Source organism: Rissa tridactyla, chromosome 7 (genome assembly GCF_028500815.1).
Source record: "Rissa tridactyla isolate bRisTri1 chromosome 7, bRisTri1.patW.cur.20221130, whole genome shotgun sequence".
Classification (NCBI taxonomy): Eukaryota; Metazoa; Chordata; class Aves; order Charadriiformes; family Laridae; genus Rissa; species Rissa tridactyla.
In genome coordinates, this window is record NC_071472.1 from 637950 (window position 1) to 660078 (window position 22129).

At 54.9% G+C, this 22129-nt stretch overlaps 1 long non-coding RNA gene across 1 annotated transcript; it reads left to right on the plus strand.

The window, feature by feature from the left end:
* The first annotated feature begins 244 nt into the window (after positions 1-244).
* LOC128912954 (uncharacterized) lies at positions 245-21823 on the plus strand. The gene is made up of 3 exons (XR_008467799.1): positions 245-489; positions 17705-17877; positions 18767-21823. It is a non-coding gene; the product is annotated as an uncharacterized LOC128912954 (long non-coding RNA).
* The last annotated feature ends 306 nt before the right edge of the window (positions 21824-22129 follow it).

Sequence of the window (22129 nt, forward strand, 5' to 3'; positions counted from 1 at the left end):
GCTTCCTGGGGCCGCGCCGCGGTTCTCCCCAGATTGGCTGTTTTTGCAGGTGTGTCACCATCCACTGTGGCTCACGCGGGCTGGGGCCACTGACCTGCTTGCCCTCTGGCCGGCAGGGTGGCCAAGGGCGCGTGGCAGGCACACGTGCTTGTTGCTTGCCTGTCCAGCCCCGGCTTTGTGCCAAGGGTTTGTCGGAGTTGGCAGTGGGGACCCAAACGGTGCTCCTGCCCTGGCCGATGGCTTCAGACCCTGCCTCTCCACGGCCCCGTTTGGTGCAAATTTGCAACCACCCTGCGGTTGTCTCAGGTGCCCACAGAAAGAGCCCGTGAACCTGGTGGGCTCTGCGGAGGGGTGGCTGTGGCAGCCCCGGGCGGGCGCCAGGGCTGGAAGCCGCGTGGTGTGGCCGGAGGCTGGGACGCCTTTTACGCCTTGAACCAACATGGGCCTTCCCGGGCGGCTCAGAAGATTACAGCAAGAACCACTCAAAAGGTAAGTGGCAACAGAAGGATGTGCCCATTCCCACTAGTCCCCATCTTCACCCTCATGGCTCTTAACACTTAACATGGCTCTTAACACAATAGTGACTTGGGACGGACTTGTTTCTCTCACTGGCCAAGCTGCCCAGAAGGCAGTGCTGCTGGCCACCACTGAGGTGCCTGGGTATGGTGATGGGCTACTGCCCTTCAGGAATGGCTCCTGGAGCGGCCTGGAGAGGTGGATTTTATTCTCAGCAGTGTCCAGACAATGATTTTTGTTCTCACTGCCCGCACCTGGCTCCATCTCAGCCCGGCAGCCCTTCAGGACCATCTGTGGTCAGGGTGCCAGCAGCCGGCCTGCCCCACTGATGGCCAAGGGCTGATGGCTTCCCTTCCCTGGCTGGTCCGCAGCACAGCCCATCCCTGGGCTCCCTCAGCCTCCGGTGCCGCCGTGCCCCACGCGGGGCCACTTCTCGGACCCCTCCTGAGACACTGGGGACTGCGCCACAGCCCCCACGCCTGAGTGCCCGATGTCAGCTGTGGGTGCCACCGCAGCACTTGGTGACCGTCCCCACGTGCGACAGGCCCTGGCACGGCTCCGCGGGGCACGTGTGGCTGCCTGCTGTCCCCAGGGCCTCGGAGCCCGCGGAGGGTCGGGGGGTGTGCCTCGGGGTGCTGGAGGGGCCTGGGGGAGCCCCCATGGCCCCTGCCTGCAGCTCAGACCAGGGGGCAGCGTGGAGGCCACTCTGTGGGACGCCTGGCCAGGCTGCGGCCGCTGGGCCTCTGCCTCGGTGCGTCCCGGGTTCGTCTTGCCTTTAACAGAGGCCATTTGTGATAGAGGCACACAAGTGTCCTGTGCTTCAGGAGCTGGAGAAGACTGGAGATACTGGTCCTGCTGCCTGTCCTGACAGGCTGTGAGATGTCACCCAGGAAGATATTTTAGGCAGCGGCTGGAGGGACAGAATCTGGCATTCGCCATTGGCCCCTGGGAATGGTAGATGAAAGCTCTGGTTAATTAGATACGTGCTAGGTAATTAATTACCATGGTGAACTGAACCAATAAACACGTCTGATTTCAGCGGAGATTTTGTCAGCCAATGCTTTTGATCCGCTGCAGTCTCGGATCACTTCTCTGTGATTTATGTGATTGCCGTTGCGAGTCCCCCGGCTGCTACAGCAAATGCTCATCCCAGCAGTGAACTGCGGCGAAGAGTCTGCAGATGCAGCCAGTGTGCCCTCGTTACAGCCTCTGGGCAACCATAATTGCCTACAGAGGTTTTTATTATTTTCTTTTTTTATCTTTGACAACTTTTGTAATTGGAGCCATGTGAACGTGGCAGGGCCTGGCTGGCTGTGCATTTTGCATCTGAACTGCCCAGAGCCAGGTGGGGGGCCTGGTGTCCTCGGGTGCTGGTGGGCTCCTGCGCCCAGGACCCCTGGCCTGACCACCCCTCTGTGCCCAGCTGGAGACAGATGAGTGGCCTGGGTTGCCTCCCCCGCTGGAGCTGATGCCCCCCATGCCCCTGGTGCAGTAGCTGGTATCCCCCCCCATCCTGCCTTCACCTTGTCACTGGCCGTGCGCGCATCTCCGGGGTCCTGGGCTGAGTGCCCGGCTCATGACACGGGGCAAGTGGCAGTCCAGGGTTAGCCCAAAATCAGCACAACATCCCGACGCTGGCTGGGTGTTTGGCTATGGCAGGCAAGGCTTCTGCCTCCTGGGCTGCGAGGTGTCGTGCAAGGCCAGGTGATGGGGCTGCTGGGCTCATCACCCTGCTTGTGCCACCTCCCCTCCTGCTGCCATGGCGTCCCCCCCATCTGTTGGACCGGTATTTAATGATGGCTTTGGCTTCTTCCAAAGGGATTTGCAAAGCCGTCTCCATTCAGATGCCTTTACCCTTTGTGCATGGTGTTTTTCTTCCTTGCTGTTTAGCTGGTTAATAAGCACTAAAAATAAATGAAAGGAAATCAAAGTGTGATTGCTATCCATCCAAAGGTGCAGCCCTAGTTAAAAACATATTGTGTGTGGCCCGCTTGCAGCACAGCATCCAGGCAGTAACGAGGTCCGGTTTCGCTAATGGGGTGGGGAAGGTAATTGCTGTAACTGAGGCAGTCTTTTGCTGGGCAAATACATGTCCAAACCTTTAAAATTGCAAAACACTGTATAAAACCAAATAAGCGCTACAAACCAGTGGTACAGGAAAGTGTAAACTGGATATCTTGCCCGAGACGAGGTCAGGATGGATCTGGGGAGGGATGGGAGCAAAGCCCTTATGGATATTTCCAACTTGCTGGAGTCGTACCAAAGTCAGGCTGGAATGATTTCTCTGCTCTGATGAAGTTCTCCCCTCCCTGGATGCTGTTAACATATGCCTGCCAAGATGACTTACTACTGACGCTCCACAGCACTCCTGAAGACTAAGAGTCTGGAGTCTCTTTTTCCTTTTAGAGTGCACCAGATTGCACCATGAGGTACACCAAAAAACTTTCCTTAGGGATACAGACATCTTCCTCCTGCAGCCTTGAACTGCCAGTGTCACTCAGTACAATCCTGTCTTTTTCAGCATAAAACTTAATGTTTCAGGCACATTGCAGTTAATGCAGTGATTGTCACACAGATCTTAACAGTTTTGTCCAATTAGCATTACTTGATTTGGAGAATTCAACGGGAAGGTTTGCTACTCGCAAGTGGCAGCTGTAAACGCTGGGGAGGTGAGTTCGTCTTTTAGGCTTCCCATGGCTTCGCCTGAATCCCCCGGCGTCAGCTTGTTCGGTGGAGGGAAACAGGGTTCCTCTGCCCCACGCCTGCCTTCAGCATCCCTTGCTCCCTGGTGGAAGCACCAGCCCCGCTGGGGGAGCACAGCCGGGAGGGACCCCCGGCCTCTGCCGCGAGCCGTGAGCTGGGCTCACCATGTCCCCACCGCGTGCACGAGTGCGGAGGGGCTGCCGCCAGGGCAGTTACCCAGCCATCATTAAGAGGCTAATTGGGCACACAGGGCCCATATTATTGTTGGTGACGCATGAAGGAGAAGGAACAGCTTGTGCATTGAGCCCAGATGAGTCCGTGGGATGAGTGGGCACAAAAATCACCTGCTTGTGAAGGGAGTGCGGCTGACAGGGAAGGAATGGCACCAGTCCCTCACCCAGCTCCATCGTTTTCCAACGGCTCTAACGCTGACTTGCAGTCCACAGCCTTGAGAGGGTGTGAGGAGGGACCTTGGTCTCCCTCTGGCACGGTGGCATCTTGGTCCTTGTGGAACGCCGGCCGTGCAGCAGGCTGAGACCACTGCAGGGCAGGGGCTTCACTGGGAGCAAGTAGTCGGCGGTGCTGGAGGAAAGGCAGGAGCTGGCAGAATGGCGGATGGACAGACGATGGATGGACAGACAGGTGTTGTCACGGGAGTGACGCTGCGGCAAGGCGGGAGCGGGTACAGCCCTGAGACAGCGCGCTCCCGCGGGCAGAGGTTGCTGTCTTGGTCTGTCCCATGCAGCGCTGCCGTCTCTTCCCCTGCTCCACATTTTATGCTGGAGTATTTCTGGACACTCCTGGCAAGGTCTGCACCTGCGCGATTATAAACTGCCTCACGATAAAATAATTTCCCAGAGCATGTGGAAAGCTTCTTAAGTTAAATATTTACTTATGAACTAAAAATAATACTCGTATGCACCCAGCTGCCATCTGTGACATCCTTGTCTGTTGGCCAGTGAAACCCCACCCCGACCCGCCGCAGCCCCTGGAGTGCTCGGCCCCGCGCAGGGACCCCCCCGCACCCTGCCTGTGGCAGAGGGGCAAGGTCTGGGAGGGTGGCCCTGCTGAGCGAGCAGAGACAGAAATCTTCTGGAGCCGTAGCTCTGCCTGGACAGGTAGGCTGAGAAATCGCGAGTAAGCAATGTTCCTGGTGGTGTTTGTCCCTGCTGTGTTCAAGGTAAAAGGAACAAGTGTGTTCTTTTTAAGTAAACATGATTGCACCGAGGGAAACCGTTGACTTGTGCTTTTGGCTTCCCAGAACTGCTGTTGAAGGGAAGAGGCAGGGGCTGCACGGATTTCGGCACCTGCCTCTGCATAGGCCACTTTGCTGCCTGGTCTGTACAAAAAGTCCCCCATGTTTGGTTTCCTCCTTTGTGATTATTTTTCCTGTGGCTGTTCCCCTTTAGGATGGCATTAAATAATATCCCGAACTGAAGTGTGGCTGCTCCTCTCTCACTGACTGTAGGGCAACTCGTGCATTGCAGAGGTGGTTGTCCAGGCTGCGGAATGGAATGGAGTGGAATGGAATGCAATAGAATAGAATGGAATAAAATAGATTTTCAGGTGAAAGGGACCTACAATGATTGCCTAGTCCAACTGTCTGACTGTTTTCTTCTTTGGCGAGGCAGGGCTGGGAAGCGAGGATGGTGAGACGCAGAGATCATTGCCCCGAGTGAGTGTTTGTTTGTGACTGATTCAGAGCTAAATCCAGACTTTCTGAGTGCCAGGCAGCGGAGCTGTAAGCATATGTGCTAAAGGATGACAAATAAAGCACGATGAAGTATACGGCAGAATAACATATGGTAATCTAGACAGGCTCTCAGCAAGAGAAGAGCTCAGGAGAGCCAGCGCTCCTGCACCCATCCAACACCTCTAGTCATGTTAAATGCTATTTTAAAATAGACAGCCGCACGTCAGCCTTTGCACGGCAGAAAGATGTTGCATCCTGCCCGAGCTGCTGTAATGTATGCTCCAAACAAGCCCGAGCAGCTCCTCTCTGACGTCTCTCCTGTGGTACCTCCGTTGCCGTGCTCCTTGAAGCTGCTGATAAATGAGATATTCCGAGGTCTGGAGAGCAGCCCCGGCCGAGGAGGGGAGGCAGCAGCCCCAGCAGCCCCTTGCATGGGGCCGGGCAGGAGGGGACAGATTGTGCTGGTGGCGGGAGCAGGGTCTCCAGTGCCAGCACAGCGGGGCACGTGAGCCTGAGCTCTCACAAGTGCATTAGTGTCAGCTTTTAAATTAGCAGTTCTGGTTCGTTAGCCGAGACTTTATGAAAATTCACAATCTAAGAGATATCTGGTGTGTTCCTCTAGCAATGATTTCTGGCAATCTGCATGAAAGAGCAGAGAAAGCACTGGGGAGAGTTCTTTACCTGACAGAAACACGGCTGTGTGCCAACAGCACAGAGCTCTCCCTCTCTCCTGCCCTGGCCCCTTCGCTTCCCTGTGCTGCAGATCCAGAATAGCAAACAAGGTGGGCAAAATGTAGATTTTTATCAAGCGTTTGCTCTGGTTCTTTGTTTTGCCTTGTTTATTATTGGTATAAATCTGCTCCTGGCTTTGGGAGAAGTCAGTAAAATGCTCTCTGAAGAAACCAGGCACCACAAATCCTCAGGGCACGCAAGTAACTACAGCTTGTCAGGACATGTTTTCCCCTGAGGTGAAACATTGCCATAAACCCACTTATTTCAGGCAGAAATCAGCTGCCTGATGTGTGTCGCTGTTCAAGGAGCCGCTGATCTGCCAGTCCCTGTGTTGTAGTGAGATCCCTATTCCCTGTGCCAGAGGGGCTGAGCACTGCTGCGTCGTTGCAGGAATGTTTCTTAAGAGCTGTGGGCAAGGTTGAATCGCTTTTTCCTGCGTACCCATTCTGTAGCCTTGAACACAGCGTGCTGGCTCCCTCCCAGGGCCGGGCAGCGACTCTGCCCACACTGCCGACACCTTTCTGCCCAAATCCTGCCCGGGCACCGGGACAGGCTGCCCAAGAGCAGCAGGCGCCAGGGTGGCAGCCGCACATGCTGGGGGAGCTGCTCAGGAAAAGCTGCTTGGGTTGGGTTTAAACTGGCTGGTTTCTGGCTGGAGCCGGCGCTGGCTTTGCTGCAGGAGTGTGGGGCAGTGCCCCAGCCCTGCCCGGCTCCCCCAGCCCTGATAGCATGTCCCTCCAGCGCCCAGCACGCTCTGCCTGCCGCGTCTTCACCGTCAGGTCGCAGTCACTGCCCGCCCCTGCCCTCCCTGCGCAGCCTCCTGCCTGTCCAGGACAGAGCGCCAGCTTCAACAGCAAACACTGCTTGTGGCGAGTCGCTTCCCCAGATGCAGAGCTCCTTTGGTGCCCTCACGCAGGATGGAAACTAGAGGAAGGATCAGCAGTGGGGCTGTTCGGAGGCAGGGTTGGGTTTCACCTTGCCTTCCTTTAAGCTGCTTTTTGTTCCCGCTCGCTGCAGCCACAAAATGTGCTTCAAAAGCACAAGGGCAGGGCAGCAGGTCTCCAGGACGGTGTGGGGAAGCCGTGGTGAGCCCATGTTTGGGGACGGCCGCTGCGGTTGCGACGGGCCCCTCCATGCAGGGCTGCCCACGGGGACGGGACGGAGGGAGCTGCACGGCCTCTGCCCGGACACGGGGACCCCCAGGGTGATGCTGGGCTGGGGACTGGCGCGGGGCCACGCTGCTGCGCTGCGGCTGGCACTGTGGAATCGGAGCCTCGGAGACTTCAGTGAAGGCCAGAACAGCCCTTGGCAAGCAGAAGCCTTCCTGTCAGCCCTGCTGTCCCCACGCTGTGTCACCAGCAGAGCTCCGGGCCAGGAGCTGCTGTCCCATCCCGGCACTAGCGCGGTCCCCTTCTCCACCCGTGTCTGGGGCTCCCATAGCCCCGTCCTGCAAGTCCCTGCGGTGCCCATCAGGGCGGCCTGAGCCAGGCGCCGTCCCCGCAGCCCGGCAGAGCCCTGACGGGGCCTCAAGGACCAGCGGGTCGGCAGCGCTGAGCTGACGGAGCACGCAACGTTGCGATGTGTGGGGAGGTTGGTCCGGCTCTCGCGGGGAGAGCTGGGCCGCCTCTCCCCCGTCCCGAAATAACCCCCGGCTCCTGCCAGATCTCTGCCATTGCCCTGCTGGTCGTTTGTTATCCTCACCCTGCCTCTGCTGGTAGCATGGGAAACAAGCATACTTTTTTCTGTGAGGCATTTTTGTTCCAAAAAGGCAATTTTTTGAAGTGCTTTATAAACACAGTGGTGGTAGTAGGATGCTGTATGGTTGTTGCTGGAACTGTCACTGCTACTGGTCTCCATCCTGTAGCTGGAACATCACGCTGATGGGTGCAGGGTGCCCGGGTCTGGTTGTCCCATCATCCCCACCTGCCTCGTCCCCCTCTGTGGAAATGCGGCTCCTGCCCCGGCTGACCCTGGTACCACACTGGTGGCAGCTGGACTCTGCATGGCCTTCGTGAGGGCAGTGAGGGTGTGAGGGAGACAGAGTGTGGCGGGTGGAGAGCCCCCGCTCTGGCCGTGTCCTCCCGCTCCCTGCTGCAGGCTCTGTGCAGAGACAGCGTGGCTCGGGGAGACGCAAGGGAGAGGATGACCTCGGATCATATGCTTTGCAACCAGCAATCATAAATGGGTTCAGGAGCGTGCCAGGCAGGGACACGAACGCGAGCACAACGTGGAGGCGGCAGCAGTTTCTCTGCACAGTGGAGCAGAGTCCCAGCCTTCCCTTTCTTCAGCCTCGCAAGCCGAAAGCCTGCTGCGAGGTCAAGTGAGACCTGTTTTCCTTTCAAAAGCACAGATGCTTCTAGAGGATAAAATGATAGTTTGTACTCAGAAGCAGTGGCTGGAGAAACAGCCTCGGGACAGTTTTGTTAATTGGTAAAGACATCAGCTCTGCAAGGTTTCTGTCCCTGCTTAGGAACTTGGCTTGTATGAAGAGACTCCAGCTGGGGCTGTTCTGGGGGCTGGTGTGTGCCCGGTCCCAGGGCACGTACCCCATGGGCACACAGGGCCGGCACGGGCGGTGTGTCGGCATGGCCAGGCCGGGAGCTGGGCACCAGCGCTGGGGATTGCAGGTGTCAGTGCGGCCACCAGAAACCACGGCCACAGGCAACGCCAGCAGCAGAGAGCCATGGATCGGCAGAAGAGTCAAGGCTTGAGGAAGAGGGTGGATTCTTCTGGGTGCAATAAGGTCTCCCAGAGCCTTCTCTTCTCCAGGCTGGACAACCCCAGCCCTCTCAGCCTGTCCTCATAGGCCAGGGTTCCTCTCCTCTAAGAAGAGCCGGGGACCAGGTTGTTCCTGCATACTGTGACGTCTGAGTTTCCCAAATCTCCACAGCCCCCTCCAATCACCCCATGAACGCTCACCAGGACACAAGCGGTCCAGCTGCCGTCCCCATCCTATGCAACAGGAAACTAATGCAAGATTTTGTCATTAAGCTGTCTGCTCCCCTGCACCTCTTTGTATTAGAGTTAGCTGCTCTGCTCCTTCACAAACAATGGGGACGTCATCGCAGCAAGCTCACGCCATGCTCCATCCGCAGCCAGCAGCAGCCTCTGCCTGGGGGCTGCCCACCTCCTGCCGAGCCACCAGCCCTCCTCGGTGGCCCCACGTCCCCTGGCTGTCTGCTGAGAGCATCCGCAGAGGTGTATGCAAAACGCAGGTGGGTGCAACAGTTTGATGAGAAGGAGCAGGTAAGCGGCTCTCCCTCACCCGAGAGGCGGGCTGTGCTGAGAGCACACATGGGCTTGGCGATGCTCCCTGACTCTCACACCAGCAAACTTGCCCCTCTCTGCTTGCTCCCTTCCTGCCCAGCGTTTTCCTGCTCTCCAGGCTCTGAATCCAGATGGTGCCTCGTTTGGTTTTTTTTCTTTTTTTTTTTTTTAACATGGGTATTTTTATCCTTTCGTCCTTCCCTCTCTGGGCTTGTGGGTGCATGTTACAGATGCTGGTGCCTGTGGGTGCAGGCAGGAGGAGGGAGGGCTGGGAGGAGATTTCGACCACAATAAGACAAACGACGCAAGGCTTGAGCAGAGTTCATAAAGCCGCTGTGCTTGTCGAGCCCAATCACAGCTCAAAACCAGGATGAGAAATGATTTTTCTTCAGGGTTTGTCTGACCGTGCCCCAGCCCCGTCCCCTCCAAAGCTGCTCCTCCTGCCCGCAGGCCCCATGCTGATGGGGCGCCCATGGCTGCTGCGGGGCCGGAGCACGGGGCATGAGCTGGTCCCTAGCCCCGGGCAGCGCCGCTGGGCTCGGTGGTAGCTGCTGTATTGCTCTGAGAGCTGAACTTATTAGGATCCGAGTTTTCCCTTTGCGTGGCTGCTCGGGCAGTTTCCTACACCCCATAGAGGATGAGGGGCTTCCAGGCAATGCCAAACCGACTCTGGCTCCATTATTTTAAAATGAGGTGTCCAGACCTCACCTTATCCAAGTTTAGTGAGATGGAATCACATAAAGGGAATAAATACTGCTTTCAGACCTGGTCCTGCCGGTGCTGGCTCTGCATTTCAGTGCCTCGTGGATGCATATGCAGGAGTATTGCAAAACCATCCCTGCCCTTCCTCCCTCTTCCCCCACCTTGTTCAACCAAACAGGCTTGAACCGTGTATTTTTTTCTTTTTCAGACAGTTCTTTTTCTTTTCCCTGTGTATATCATCATGTCTCTCCTTTTACACATCTCCTTTCTCATCCTTGGCCCTGGGTCCCCATGGCCTTTCCCCTTCTCCTCCCCAGAGGCTGGAGAAGGAGGGTTTGTCCTGTGCTCCTCCCCATCCTGCCATCCCAATCCAGGGGCCTGGGAGCCCGAGCCCCCAGCCCCTGTGCCGGCACTGGGAGCTGGAGACAGGGGAGGGAAGCATGAGAGGGGTTAACAATAATAACATGGAAATCAAACTGGTTTCTCGCAGCCTTCAGGACCTATCCTTGCCTGTCTCTGCAACTCTGAGGACCAAGGACCTTAACACAAATAAGTGATCTTGCAGCTTCATAGTTTCACCAAGGCTTTTAAGGTTTAAAAACAGCAAACACTGCGAAGCTTCTGCTGGAATCTGAGCGTCCATGAAGGCAGGGATTTAGAAGGCCACAGGCTCAGACTGGAGCCTGGAAGCGGGTAGAAATAAATGGTTGTGGGGCCGTAAGGGTGTCACGGCCGTGTGAGCTGAGTTTGGAAAATGCAGGTGCGAGGGTGCTGTGGTGGTCCCAGGCGCCACAGCCCGCCCCTGCAGAAGGGCTGGGGGAAGCTGGGCTGTTGGCAGCGCTGCCCGAGGAGATGCTCACCCCCGCGCCCATGCCGGGACCCTGCTGCCGCGCTGGTGGGTCAGGGGGTGCCCCACAGGCTCTGTGCAGGTAGGGCAGCACGGTACTGAGGGTGACAAGGTGCTGGAGAACAGCCCTGCCCCTTTCTTACCCTGCGAACAAGGCTCAGAAAGACTCTTCACTAATGTGACTGTGCTGCATAAACCCAAATTACCTACAGATGGAAGTAAATGGGCCAGGTGACCCCTAAGATCCCTTCCTTATCAACCCAGCTATCTCCAATGGCTGCAGATTGGAGGCACTGCTCACGCCTCATTTGCACGCTGAGACAAGGGATTTCTGGAGTTAGGGCATCTCTGCTGCTGTGGGAGATGTGGGACTGAAGGGCAAGTGGTTTGGTCATTCAAGAAGTGTGATAACCCTCTGAAAGTACACTTTTGGCATGTCCCATTTAATTTTTTAAGTGTTTGTGCCAAGCACTTACTGGATGCAGATGAGAAGAGTACAATAAAGCATATAAATATCCCAGAAGAATCACAGTTTATCTTAAAACTGTTCCAGATTTGCTAAGCGTGTGTTACGGAGCAGTGCCATTACAGTCCCTGGTGCGTGGTGTTCATCTGATGTTCCGTTCAGGTAGGAGGAGGCCGATCGGTTCATCACCCTGAAAGTCATCCACTACATTGCCCTTCCAATTTTTTTTTGTTTTCTAGCCTAAGATATGAAAACCTTTGTGTTCTTTTGTTCTTGTACTAGAGGGGCCTAACAGTGCTTGAAACAGTCTAGTTTTATAAAATTGAGCATTTCAAACAGATGAGGTACTTAGCCATTCAAACTAGAAATTCATTAGAAAACTGAATAAATGGCACATGAAGCCAGGGCAGAGAGAAGTGGGTTAATAACTTGCCCTGTACAACTCAGAAAAACAGAAGGTCATATATTTTCATAATTGCAGAGCTGAGAGCTGACTTTGACTCTTTCTCAGTCTGCGTGTGATGTGCCAGGACGGGTAAAACAGAGGCTTTAGAAGAAAACAAGAAAAAGCCAGAAAAAGAGTCTTGTGAAGGAGTCAATCTGTGGCACCCAGCGTTACGGGGCCGCGGGATTAAATGCAGCTGTAGTGATGGTTGGTAACGATGGGAGTTAGAAGCCCTTGCACTGCCTGGAGCGACTGAGCAGCACAGGGCTGGAATCCCCTGGCCAGCAGACCCTTCCCGCGAGCCCATCTGGCTACCAGCTGCGGGAGAGAACAGGTTGGTGTCTCCAAGGACGGCGTGGGGAGGTTTGTGCAGTGATTTGCCCGCGGCGTGGTGGCAGAGTGCCGTAGCTCGGCACCGGGGATGAGTTCATCGTCAGAGGGCCTGAGTGCGGGAGCACCCGGCAGACCTGGGCAGCGCTGGCCCCGTGGGGCCGTCCCTGGGGCGTGCTGAGCCATCGGACGGGCAGCCGGGAAGGGCCTGAGGCGGTCGCCTGGGCCAGCCCCTGTCCGAATCAGGGCTATCGTGTGAGGTCAGACCTCACCGGCGGTCTTGGACAAACTAAACCGTGTATATATTTGTATATTCAAATATTTCACAAACCAATTTAATGCCATCAGTCCAGCTGGTCTGCAAAATATGCATGTTACTTACACGTGCGTAAGCCATCCCAGAAACTCAGTACCTCCATGGCAGCCACGTGTCAGAAAGAAAGAGTTTTAGCTGCAGAAAGAGCACTGTTTTGTGAATTTCTTCATGCTGCATTCAAATCCATTTGCAGTGCAAGAATTCTGTTTCCTGCAACTCTGGAACATGAAAATTGACTCTATGGCAGCAGCAGCATTTGGTAAGCATTGGTGCGATTTTTCTGATGGTTTTGAAATGGGACGTTTGGCAGTAGCTACATTTCATGAGGCAGGAATTTCGATAAATTACTTCTCAGACCCAGAACCAGCCCTCACTTACGCGGGTTTAAATCTGAACCGATTCCGCTGAAGTAAGTGCAGTTCCCGTGCAGTAACTCCCTGCCAGTGTTCATGAGATCCGAAATGAACCTTTTGTGGCTTTGTGTGCTGAAATGGTGAGTCAGAAATAATGCCACCCTGGAAAACTTGGGGGTGTGAGCAAGGGAGAGCACGGGGCGCCCACAGCAGCGCTCGCCCCCTGCCCCGGCCCTCAGGCTGCCACCTGCAGTCCCTGAGGGCAGAGACCCCGGCTCCACAGGGGAGTTACGGCACAACCAAACCGAGCAGAGCGGGCGCACTGCGACAGAACCCGCCTGTCCAACGGCACAACAGAAACCACGTTCTTCTGTTTGCGGTACATCACAGCAGCGTGCAGCAGACATCGCCCTCAGAGTTAATGGTTAATGGTTAACCTCTGAAACAATTGGCACCGATACCTCCTCAAACCAAGGTATTTGGGGCTGACCCAGGAGAGCCCAGGAGCTGGGGACACCGCGCTGGCACGGGGAGGTGCAGCCACTGCGTGCAGGGTGCAGCCAGCAGCGGTGGCGTTTGGAAGGGAGAAGGGGCTCAACAGCACCCTGTTGGCTGGGGCTGTCGGCAACTTTCGCCCAGGCCATTTTCCCGTTGTAAAGGGCCATTTCATCAAAAGCAAATATGTTTCAGTGAAGACAGTCCATTTGATGAATTTCCATGTCAGTAAAATACCCAAACAAAAAATGATTCATTAATGTCATCCCAGGCTGACATTTTCAGAATGTGATGTCTAGATTGCCGTGGAGGAACTTCATTACTTGGAAATATATTTCCTTTTATAGTAGAAAAGGCCATTTCTAAAAAGTTGAGATTGGAGCACAGTTCTTTGATTCACTAAAATACCTACCCCTTCCCCAACCCAGGTCTGATTTTAGGAGAAATACTGAAACTTGAACTTCCACTCCTGTGCTGTGCCCTGCCCGCCCTGCGCCCTGGCCTTTCCCCCGCGCTGCCCAGGGCGGCTCTGCCGGTGGCCAGGGCCAGGCTGGTGCCGAGGTTATCTCCAGGGCCGCATGCCCAGCAGCCGCTCCCCGCCTTCCGTGATGTGTTTGTTGCATTTTGAGAAAGTCTGAAGAATGGGGAGCATCTGTCCATAAATGGAGCCTCCTTGCCAAGGCCACATAGTTCAAGATCCTTAGTTTCTTACGGAAAACATGACAGAGGCACTATCTTCAGAATTCTTTCATAACTCTGCTGTTCCCTGAAGTTTGTTAACCTAGACAGATCCTGCAGAAAATGAACTCCCTGAGTTTACCAGCCATGGGACCAGCCGGAGGACAGCTCTGGGATGGGCCCGGGGGCGAGGGTGGGCACATGGGGCTGTCAGAGCCGGGCCATCCCGCTGGCGTAGGCGCTGAACACCTCATCCATCGCAGCTGGGCACCTCAGCTGGGCCACAACGGCGTTACTGTCCCGCTGCTTGATGCAAGGGGCTACTTCTACCTATGCTGTATTTCTAATATCTAATAATATTTTTCATTTTATTTGTGTGGAAAGATCAGGATCAAAAGAAAAAGGCTGCAGTATAAGGCACAGCTCTTCGGCATCCTGCATTTGAATGCAAAAGCATGTCATAGGTCAGCAGAGCTATAACAGGTCTGCACTATGTATGAAAAAATATTCTCAAATACCTTAATTGTGATTTAAAATTATAGGCACAAACCATTAAGCTTCATCAGATAAAGTGCAGGACAGATCTGCTGGGAGCGCGTAAACCTCTTTGCCCACCTGCAGCAGGCGGTGAGGTGCCCGCACGCCGGGGGCGTCCCCAGAGGGGCTTGGGCAGCCAGGGGTGGCTGGGCAGGGACCCCTCGGCTCCGGGACCGTCCCCCTGCCCTGGGAGCCTGGAGGGAAAGTCTGCCCGTCCCGAAGCCGGGGCACTCGGGAACTGGCTTGGCTTTTGTCGGCTTCATCCGCCCTGCTGCTCCTCACTGCTAACACCAGTGTCGATCACGGCAAAATTTATTTCTGTTCCTGATTGCTCATGCCTAGGAAAGAAATGATTGCTAATGAGTGACTTAATGACGAATTAGGCATCCTATTTGCCAGGAGTTAATTCTCAGAGAACGTTTTCAGGTGCCTTTTAGCTTCTGCCGAGCGAGGCCAGAAGGGAAGGAGACAGGTGCCACCTTGTGTGGAAATGCTTCTTCATGCAGCAGGCAGAGAGAGAATCTCTCTTTTTTTTTTGGGTCACATATTTGATAAACTCTTGTCACTGAAATGCAGCCAGCTCTTTATTAGACCACACCAGCTATTTAAAAATGCACAGTGGCACAGCACCGCTTTCACAGAGACAACGATGCAGTTTGCATTTTTAACTATTTTGCCTCGTTTCTCCGTTTGCTGCTCTATCCCTTCCCTCCGCCTGCCCCTTTTCCCCCTGCTCCAGACCCTGTCAGCCCTAAAGCACCGGGCAGGGGGGCGGGCGGGCGGTGAAAAAAAACCCCATTCCCAGGGAGGTGCCGAGTGCCTGGTGGAGGCACTTTGCCTGGGGATGCTGAGCACGCTCTTGGTGGAACTGCACCCCTGGAGCCCCCAGTACCCTCGCTGGTACCCGAATTCCCTGCAAACCCTGGGCAGGATGAACATCACCAGGCGCGGAAACCAAGAGGTCCATCACTGACAGCCGGCAGAGGCATTTGCAGGGCTGCGAATGCCTCCTTTGGAGGCATTCGCAGCCCTGCAAATGCCTCCGCCGGCAAATGCCGATGGACCTTATTCCTTTCTTCTCCAACCCAAAAGCCGTCACGTTATTTCATCGGACGTTTCTGCCTCAGGTAAAAAATCAGCCCCGTTGTTGTCCCTAAATAAGGGCGTGCGAGAGCCAATCCCCACCCCGAGTCGAGATACCTGTCTTTATTTCAATTCCGCAGAATCGGGTGCCGGGGCATTTAACAACAGGCAGCGCCCCTCGTGTTTCAAACAGCCCAATATTTATAACGATAATGTACAGGCGATTGGTTAATAGCGATTCATTCCCCACTCCTAACTATACATATGCATCTGAGCTCATGTTTGAAACTTTTAGGGAGGTTACCTGGTTAGCACACTCTTTATTCACAAAGCAGTGTGTATTTTAGCATTATAATTACCTACGGTTAGTTTGGGATACTCTTGGCTCAGCTTTGGTCCAGAAGTTATACTTTTTGCTACCTTATGTCTAAGTCAGCCACTGCAAAAGAACACGTAAGACATTTTTTTTTTGTTTCACATCCTGTTCAAGGTCAGGTACGTTCCTTGGTGTCTCAACTGAAACTTCTTGATAAACTTTTAACTTTGTTCTTTTGATGTCACCAGGATGGCTTTCTGTGCAGACCAGCTGCAGGTGTCGGAGCAGGATCATTTTCTATGGAGACCGGCTTGCTCAGAGCTGTGGCCATGAGCCCAAATCTGCCCCATGGCTGGTCCTCCCCACGCCGTGTGCAGCCCTGTGGGAACCGTGTCTGCAGCACGCTTGGGCGACACGTGGGTTTTCACATGCCGGCGGTCTCTGGGTGCGCGGGGGACGGATGGCACCGTCCATGGGAGGTGCCGTGGGTATCGCACTGCTCCAGGGGCAGGCAAGGTGCGCTGCTTGCTGTCCGAGACAGCAGCCTTTGAGGGAAGGCAGGAAAATGGCGTTATGAGGCGGAACGGTTTTACAATGGAAGAGGGGAGATTGAGATGAGATGTGAGGCAGAAATTGTTGGCTGTGAGGGTGGTGAGCCCCTGGCCCAGGTTGCCCAGAGAAGCTGTGGCTGCCCCATCCCTGGAGGGGTTCAAGGCCAGGTTGGACGGGGCTTGGAGCAACCTGGGCTGGTGGGAGGTGTCCCTGCCCAGGGCAGGGGGTGCCACTGGGGGGGCTTTAGGGTCCCTTCCAACCCAAACCAGTCTGTGATTCTGTGAAAATAAACAGTCAAAGTAAATCAATGAACGTGCTGAAGAGTGGCAGCAGAACTAATGCGCTGTGGCTAATCTGTTAAGAACCACCTGAGGAACCATCACGTAAAAGTGAGGAAAATGGAACCATTTGGATCTTTCTTGAGCAGGAGCGGCCTGTCCTCCCTGGCACTGTGCTGCTGAACATGAAGCGAACTGACCAAGACGGGACAAATCATAATGGATAAAAGTGGAGAGTGCTGGCGCCTCTGCCGTTCCCAGCGCTGCCGGGAGGGAGGAGCGGTGTGGAGGAGCCGGAGGAAGGACGTGTCCCTCTCCCAGCCCACGTGTCTGGCTGGGCGACTCGGGGCGGTGGCAGAGCCGAGCCCAGGGCACTGCTCTCTGTCTTCTCTCCCTGCTGTTAGTTATCTGCTTTGGTTATTAACTACTTGCCTCACCGTTGCCTGAGGCGTACCTGAGCGAGCGGGGGCCTCTCTGTGCCACAGAGCCTTTGCACTGTGACAGGCGCCGCTGCTCTGGAAGCCGTACCCTGTTTGTGCTGCAGCCGCTGTACAAACTCCTTCTGAAAAACCAAATCCAGCTCCCGGTGTAATTATTTCTGTGCCAGCCAGCAGAGCTGGCAGGGCAGGAGTGCTGGTGAAACGCCAGCCCTCACCCGAGCTGGCCGTGTATCTCCGTATCTGCACAGACCCACTAATCAATATTTACATTCCTGCGCTCACCTCCAGCTCTAGCAGTAATTACTTTACCAAGGTGATAAAAATAGCAGCCTTTAAGACAGCACTAGCAGTTGACTCTGAGCTGTGTGTCCCAAGCCTTTATGAAAAATGAATTAAAAAATCGACGTCCTCAGCCCAAAGGTCGCGCAGGCAGCGCTGCTGGCCTGGCACCACGAGCGGGACCCACCGTTGCGGCGCTGGCCGAAGGTGATGCCGGTACGGCCGTAACTCGGGCGGGCGGCTGGAGGGGGGACACAGCTCCCAGCAGCCTCAGCTCGACTGAAACACGCGGAGGGCGGTGGGCGCTGCCCGTCACTGGTGGTGTGCTGCGAGCCCTACCGCTGCTAAAAGAAACCGCTGCTTTGTCGGGTCAATCAGGAGTTGGAGCGGGGCGCCTGGGAAGAAGAGATGGTGTAATTGAAGCTGGCAAGGACGGCGGCGTGCAGGACCCTCCCGGCTGCTCACACCTCAGGCCAAAGCGGGCAGCTGGGACATGCTGACCCCGGTGCCACGTTGGGAACGGGCCATGGGGCTGTGGGGCACGAGGTGCCCCGGGGGCTGCCACTGCTTGATGGGGCTTGTGCCCCCAAGGGCAGCACACAAGCGGTTCGGCTGCTGGTGACAGATTCGGAGCTGGGCTGCCTTCCCATGATTTTAGTGCTCTTTTTGCCCCCAGGAGATCCTTCGGTGGCTCTCATCCCCAGCAGCCGCGTGCCGAGCAGGGGGCAGCGAGGGCTGCAGCTCCCGCAGAAGAGAGCCTGAGGGCACGAGGGACCCGCTCCTGCGCGGGCAATGGCATGGCCAGGGAGACGCAGGGATGCTGCTGCGCAGGGTCATTTTGCATCTCAGGTAATGAGTCAAAGGCAATTTAATTAAGTATGCCAGGGTGGACAGCCTACCAATTGGTCTGTAGAGGAGCCTCATTTCAGCACTCACGACTTCAGGATAATTTATATATGTGAGCTGCTAACTAACTGCCAAATATCCAACTACAAGGTGTTATAATGTGGCAAGAGAGTCAGGTGTGCATGTACTATATTGTGTCTGTAGTCGTTCTTTGGTTTCATATACCTCTCACTTTGCTAAATTCTGAAAGCACTTCCTTCATTTGGCCAGCAGTTGCGATTCTGTCGTTTAGATGAGGCTCAGACTATCACCAAATCTATAAAGTTTTTTTATTGCTTTGCAAAAAGAAGCCCAAACCAAATAAATCACAGTAAGGCCAGTAGAGCAAAGCATCCTTTTTACAGTAACGACATGGCTTTATTTCTTTATTCCATGCTGGCACTCCTATCTGCCAAGAGCAGCTGCTCCGGGGAGATGTTCTACAGCTGTTTATAGCTGCCCCCGTCCCCGCCGCCCAGCTCACCCCAGCACTGTCTGGAGCTGAGCTGCGGCAGCGGCACTTTGCTGTGCACCACACGATATTCCAGCCACGTTTTATCATGCATGCGACAACTGCGCTCCCCAGAAAGGACCCTGCAGACGAGCATCCCACTGGATTGCTTTGAGCTTGTCCAAGAAAGAAGGACGTAAGTCCAGCTGTAGCCTCATCCATGCCAGTCACAGAGGATCTGAGGGAATCTGGGACCTTTCAAAGTGCTTTATTTAAAATATAATGGTATCTCACAGCACACGCTGCCCTCAACTGCGTTAGGCTGTCTGCCCTCTGATATATTGCCGGGTTATTTCTGCCATGTCCAATATTAACAGACCTTCTCCCTCTTTCCTTTTCCAGCTGTTCAGAAGCATCACAGCAAGAGGACTTTGGTTCCTTGTCCTGAGTCAGACGATGAATTACACGTCTTCCCTTCACCAGCTACTTAATCAGCTGTTGGAGAGGGAAATAAAAATGGTGCCTGGCTTTATGAGAATTGATTTATGAGAACTATCTTCATACTGATGCTGCCACCCCTTTTAGCCACCACTTCAGACCTGCCCTTTGCTGCGCTGATCTCATGCCCTGTGCTTTGGAGGCATTTGAATCGCGGGCTCTGCTTGGCAGATGTTGTAAAAGGGTGGGCCAAGACCTCACACCCAACATCTCTCACTCCTAGGTATAAATTTGGCACCTGCAGTCCACTTTTCTTTCCTTTGTCTACTCTTTGAACAGAAGAGCATGTGTCAAGGACTGCTCCGAAATACTCGGCGTGGTTTTCCAGCACAGAGCCTGGCCACCACCTCCAAGCAGAAGGCTGAAGAAATCCGTCATGGAGTGGGTCTGTTAGGGGAGGTGCAGGTGACGAGACCTTTGAGGGATTCCTCAGCCCATGGTGAAGTGGGAAGTCCTGAAAAAGACAAGCTGGAGAAGAGGATGCCGGTGGCCGAGCCGGCTGCTGGCTGCCTGTTTCACCCCTGCAGAGGTGAGGGCTCCCCTGATTCGACCCCAGAGCTTCGGGCCGCAAGGAGACAGTTCTGGAGGTTAGCTCAAAAATCTAGAGGCTTAAAATGTGGGGGGTTTTTGCTGTATTGTCTGGCTGAGCCTTTGGGGTTTCTCAAGCTCCTTGCTGTGACCATAAGGATCAGAAACATCTCTTCTTATTCTTCACAACCCCTGAGGTCCCCAGGGCGTCCAGGACCTGTGGCTTTGGGATGACCCCAAACCACTGCGGGGATGGGCTGGTGAGTGACGGCTGGGGGCCACCAGCACCCTTGGCCCGCTGCAGAGCGGCCGTGCCGAGCAGCACTGTGCACCAGGCAGAGACACCCGCAGACGCAGCGCCCAGGTGCAGAGTGCTGGAGACCAGCTTTCAAAGCTTGGAGGTCATCGTAACACAAGGTAAAACAGGAGCAGGAAGAAGAGACTCTTTGGTAATGTTTGATGTTGCTTTAGGCTTCTTCAAAAGCCAGGAACATCTTTATTAGATGGAGGCACAGCTTCCTGCGTGCCTCAGTGCTTCTGCCCCACTCCCCTCCTGCCGTGCCCCGCGCAGGGGGGCAGGAGGGTCCCACTGGGCATCCCGGCACTGCCGGCTCCATGGCGGGGTGAGGAGGGCGAGGGACAGGAGGCCGCGTGCCAGGTCCGTGGGTGCAGACTGGGCCGTGCTTCCCCTCCGCCTTGCCTTCCGAGTGGTTTGTGCAGACTGACTGCCTGGGCTGCCGCAGCAGCATTTTAATAGACGCCCTGGCAGACGCATTACTAGATTAGGCACATTAAACCACTATCTCTCTTTAATTACTGCCTTTGATTGAATTCGTGGCAGGCTGATGACCGTAGCTTGCCCTTCTCATCTTTCCTTCTTCCTCAGCCCCATTGCATGGACCCACTGGACAAACCCTTCATGTGCCGGCACCTTCCGGGTGTGACCAGCACTGGAGCCGGCCCTGGTGGTGAGCCGAGGCCGTGGCCAGGGACAGAGGTGATCTGGCTGTCACTGCCCTGCGAGGTGGCGTTATCTGGGGCAGTGCAGGTGGTCTTTTCCTCTCCCTCCTGGCCCTGCAAGTGTGCCCAGGGCTCCAGCGCCGCCTCGGGGTGTGCTGGTGCCAGTGGCATTTCACCAGTCACCCCGGCAGCTCCTGCTCACCCGCTGCGGCGCAGCCAGGCATGACCTCCGTTGGCTGGCACTGACCCGAAGAGAAGGGCTTGGGGAGCCTTCAACTGGGCTTGGCAACGGGACACTAATAACATGTGTTACAAGCCCTGGAACTTAAATATTTTGCTGCTATAAATGTTAGCAATGAGAGATCTCGTTACATTTAAATGCCAGATGACAGAAGCAGGGGCCAAAAAAAGCACCATCCCCAGCCAAGAGGGAAGAGAAGGGGCCGTCGGGGCACAGGCCTGGCACCGGCCGCGCTGGGACGCCCACGGTGGGCAGGAGGGACAGGGGACAGCCCGGCCCCAGAGCCCCGGGCGGCGGGGAGGAAGGGCTGGTGCATGGCTCAGAGAACCCGTCGAGCGGAGGAGAGCCAGCGTCCAGCGCCCGCAGGGACATTGGATCTTGCCCATGTCATGGTCTGGGCATTTGAAATGGTGAAGAGCTTGCCGGCTTTTCCAGCCCGACCTCCCGTGCGCCCCGTGACTCCGCTGCGAGAGTTCTCATGGGCTGAAACTTGGCACGCGAGGTCTCCCACCCAGCTGGGGAGCAATTTTAATCGTTCATTTTTCGACATAATTTCAATAAATTCCAGTTGGCTGTTCCTAAATAACACCCAGAGCAGAAAGAAGTTGCACAGCCATGTGAAGCGAATCTTTGCAATTAGAGAACTCGAACACTTTTTGGTGGGTGTTTTGGTAAAAACAAAGTGTTGCATGTGATCGGTTTGGAAAGCAAAGGGGACTAATTACAAGCGCTGTTTTAAAAAATGGGATGAAAAGGAGTTATGCTGCTAATGCTCAGATGCAAGAACATGGTTTGCTTAATTTAATAATAGTGTGTAATTTGTGTAAAACTGAATTAGTAGCAATTATATGTTATTGTTAATTACTTGGAGTTGGGCTCTCCTCTCCGTGCTTGTTCTGAACCGCACCTGGCTCCCCGCTGCCACCGCAGCCCGTGGGACGCACGGCGCAGAGGTGCCTGTGCCATGCAAGGACTCCAACGGGGAGAAACACGGGAGGCGCTGGGGTCAGGCCCTTCCCAGAGCAGCTGGGACAGCACGCATGTCCTCAGCCCCATCCTCACACTAATTAAATCTCCTCAGAGGAATTAATGGGAGTTTTGCACGCAGGCACTGGAACTGTCAGGACAGGCCTCGCCGGCTGTCTTCAGCGGCCTGAGCGCGGCTCCTTTGGTGACTCACGCGCCTGACTCACAGACGCCTGATGAAATACATGTACTCTCAGTCAAATTTATCACAGCTAAATATTAAAACGAGCTCTTTAATTCCAAACCTGAGTACTTCCCGGGGTTTTCTCAGCAGCTGTACTCAGAACGATGCTGTGCCGTTCGCTTGGGAAGGGGCAGTGATGCAACCGTCGCTGCGTTGCAACTGAAAGGTTTGCTTATTTGCATGTATATATATATATATTTTTATATATATATATATATTTAGAAATTTCCCCAAGGCAAAAGAAAATGATTCATGACAAGCAGCAGCTTGGAAGGTCATCTGGATTATTATTTCTATACCGCAGCTCACCTCCAACACATAAGCAAAG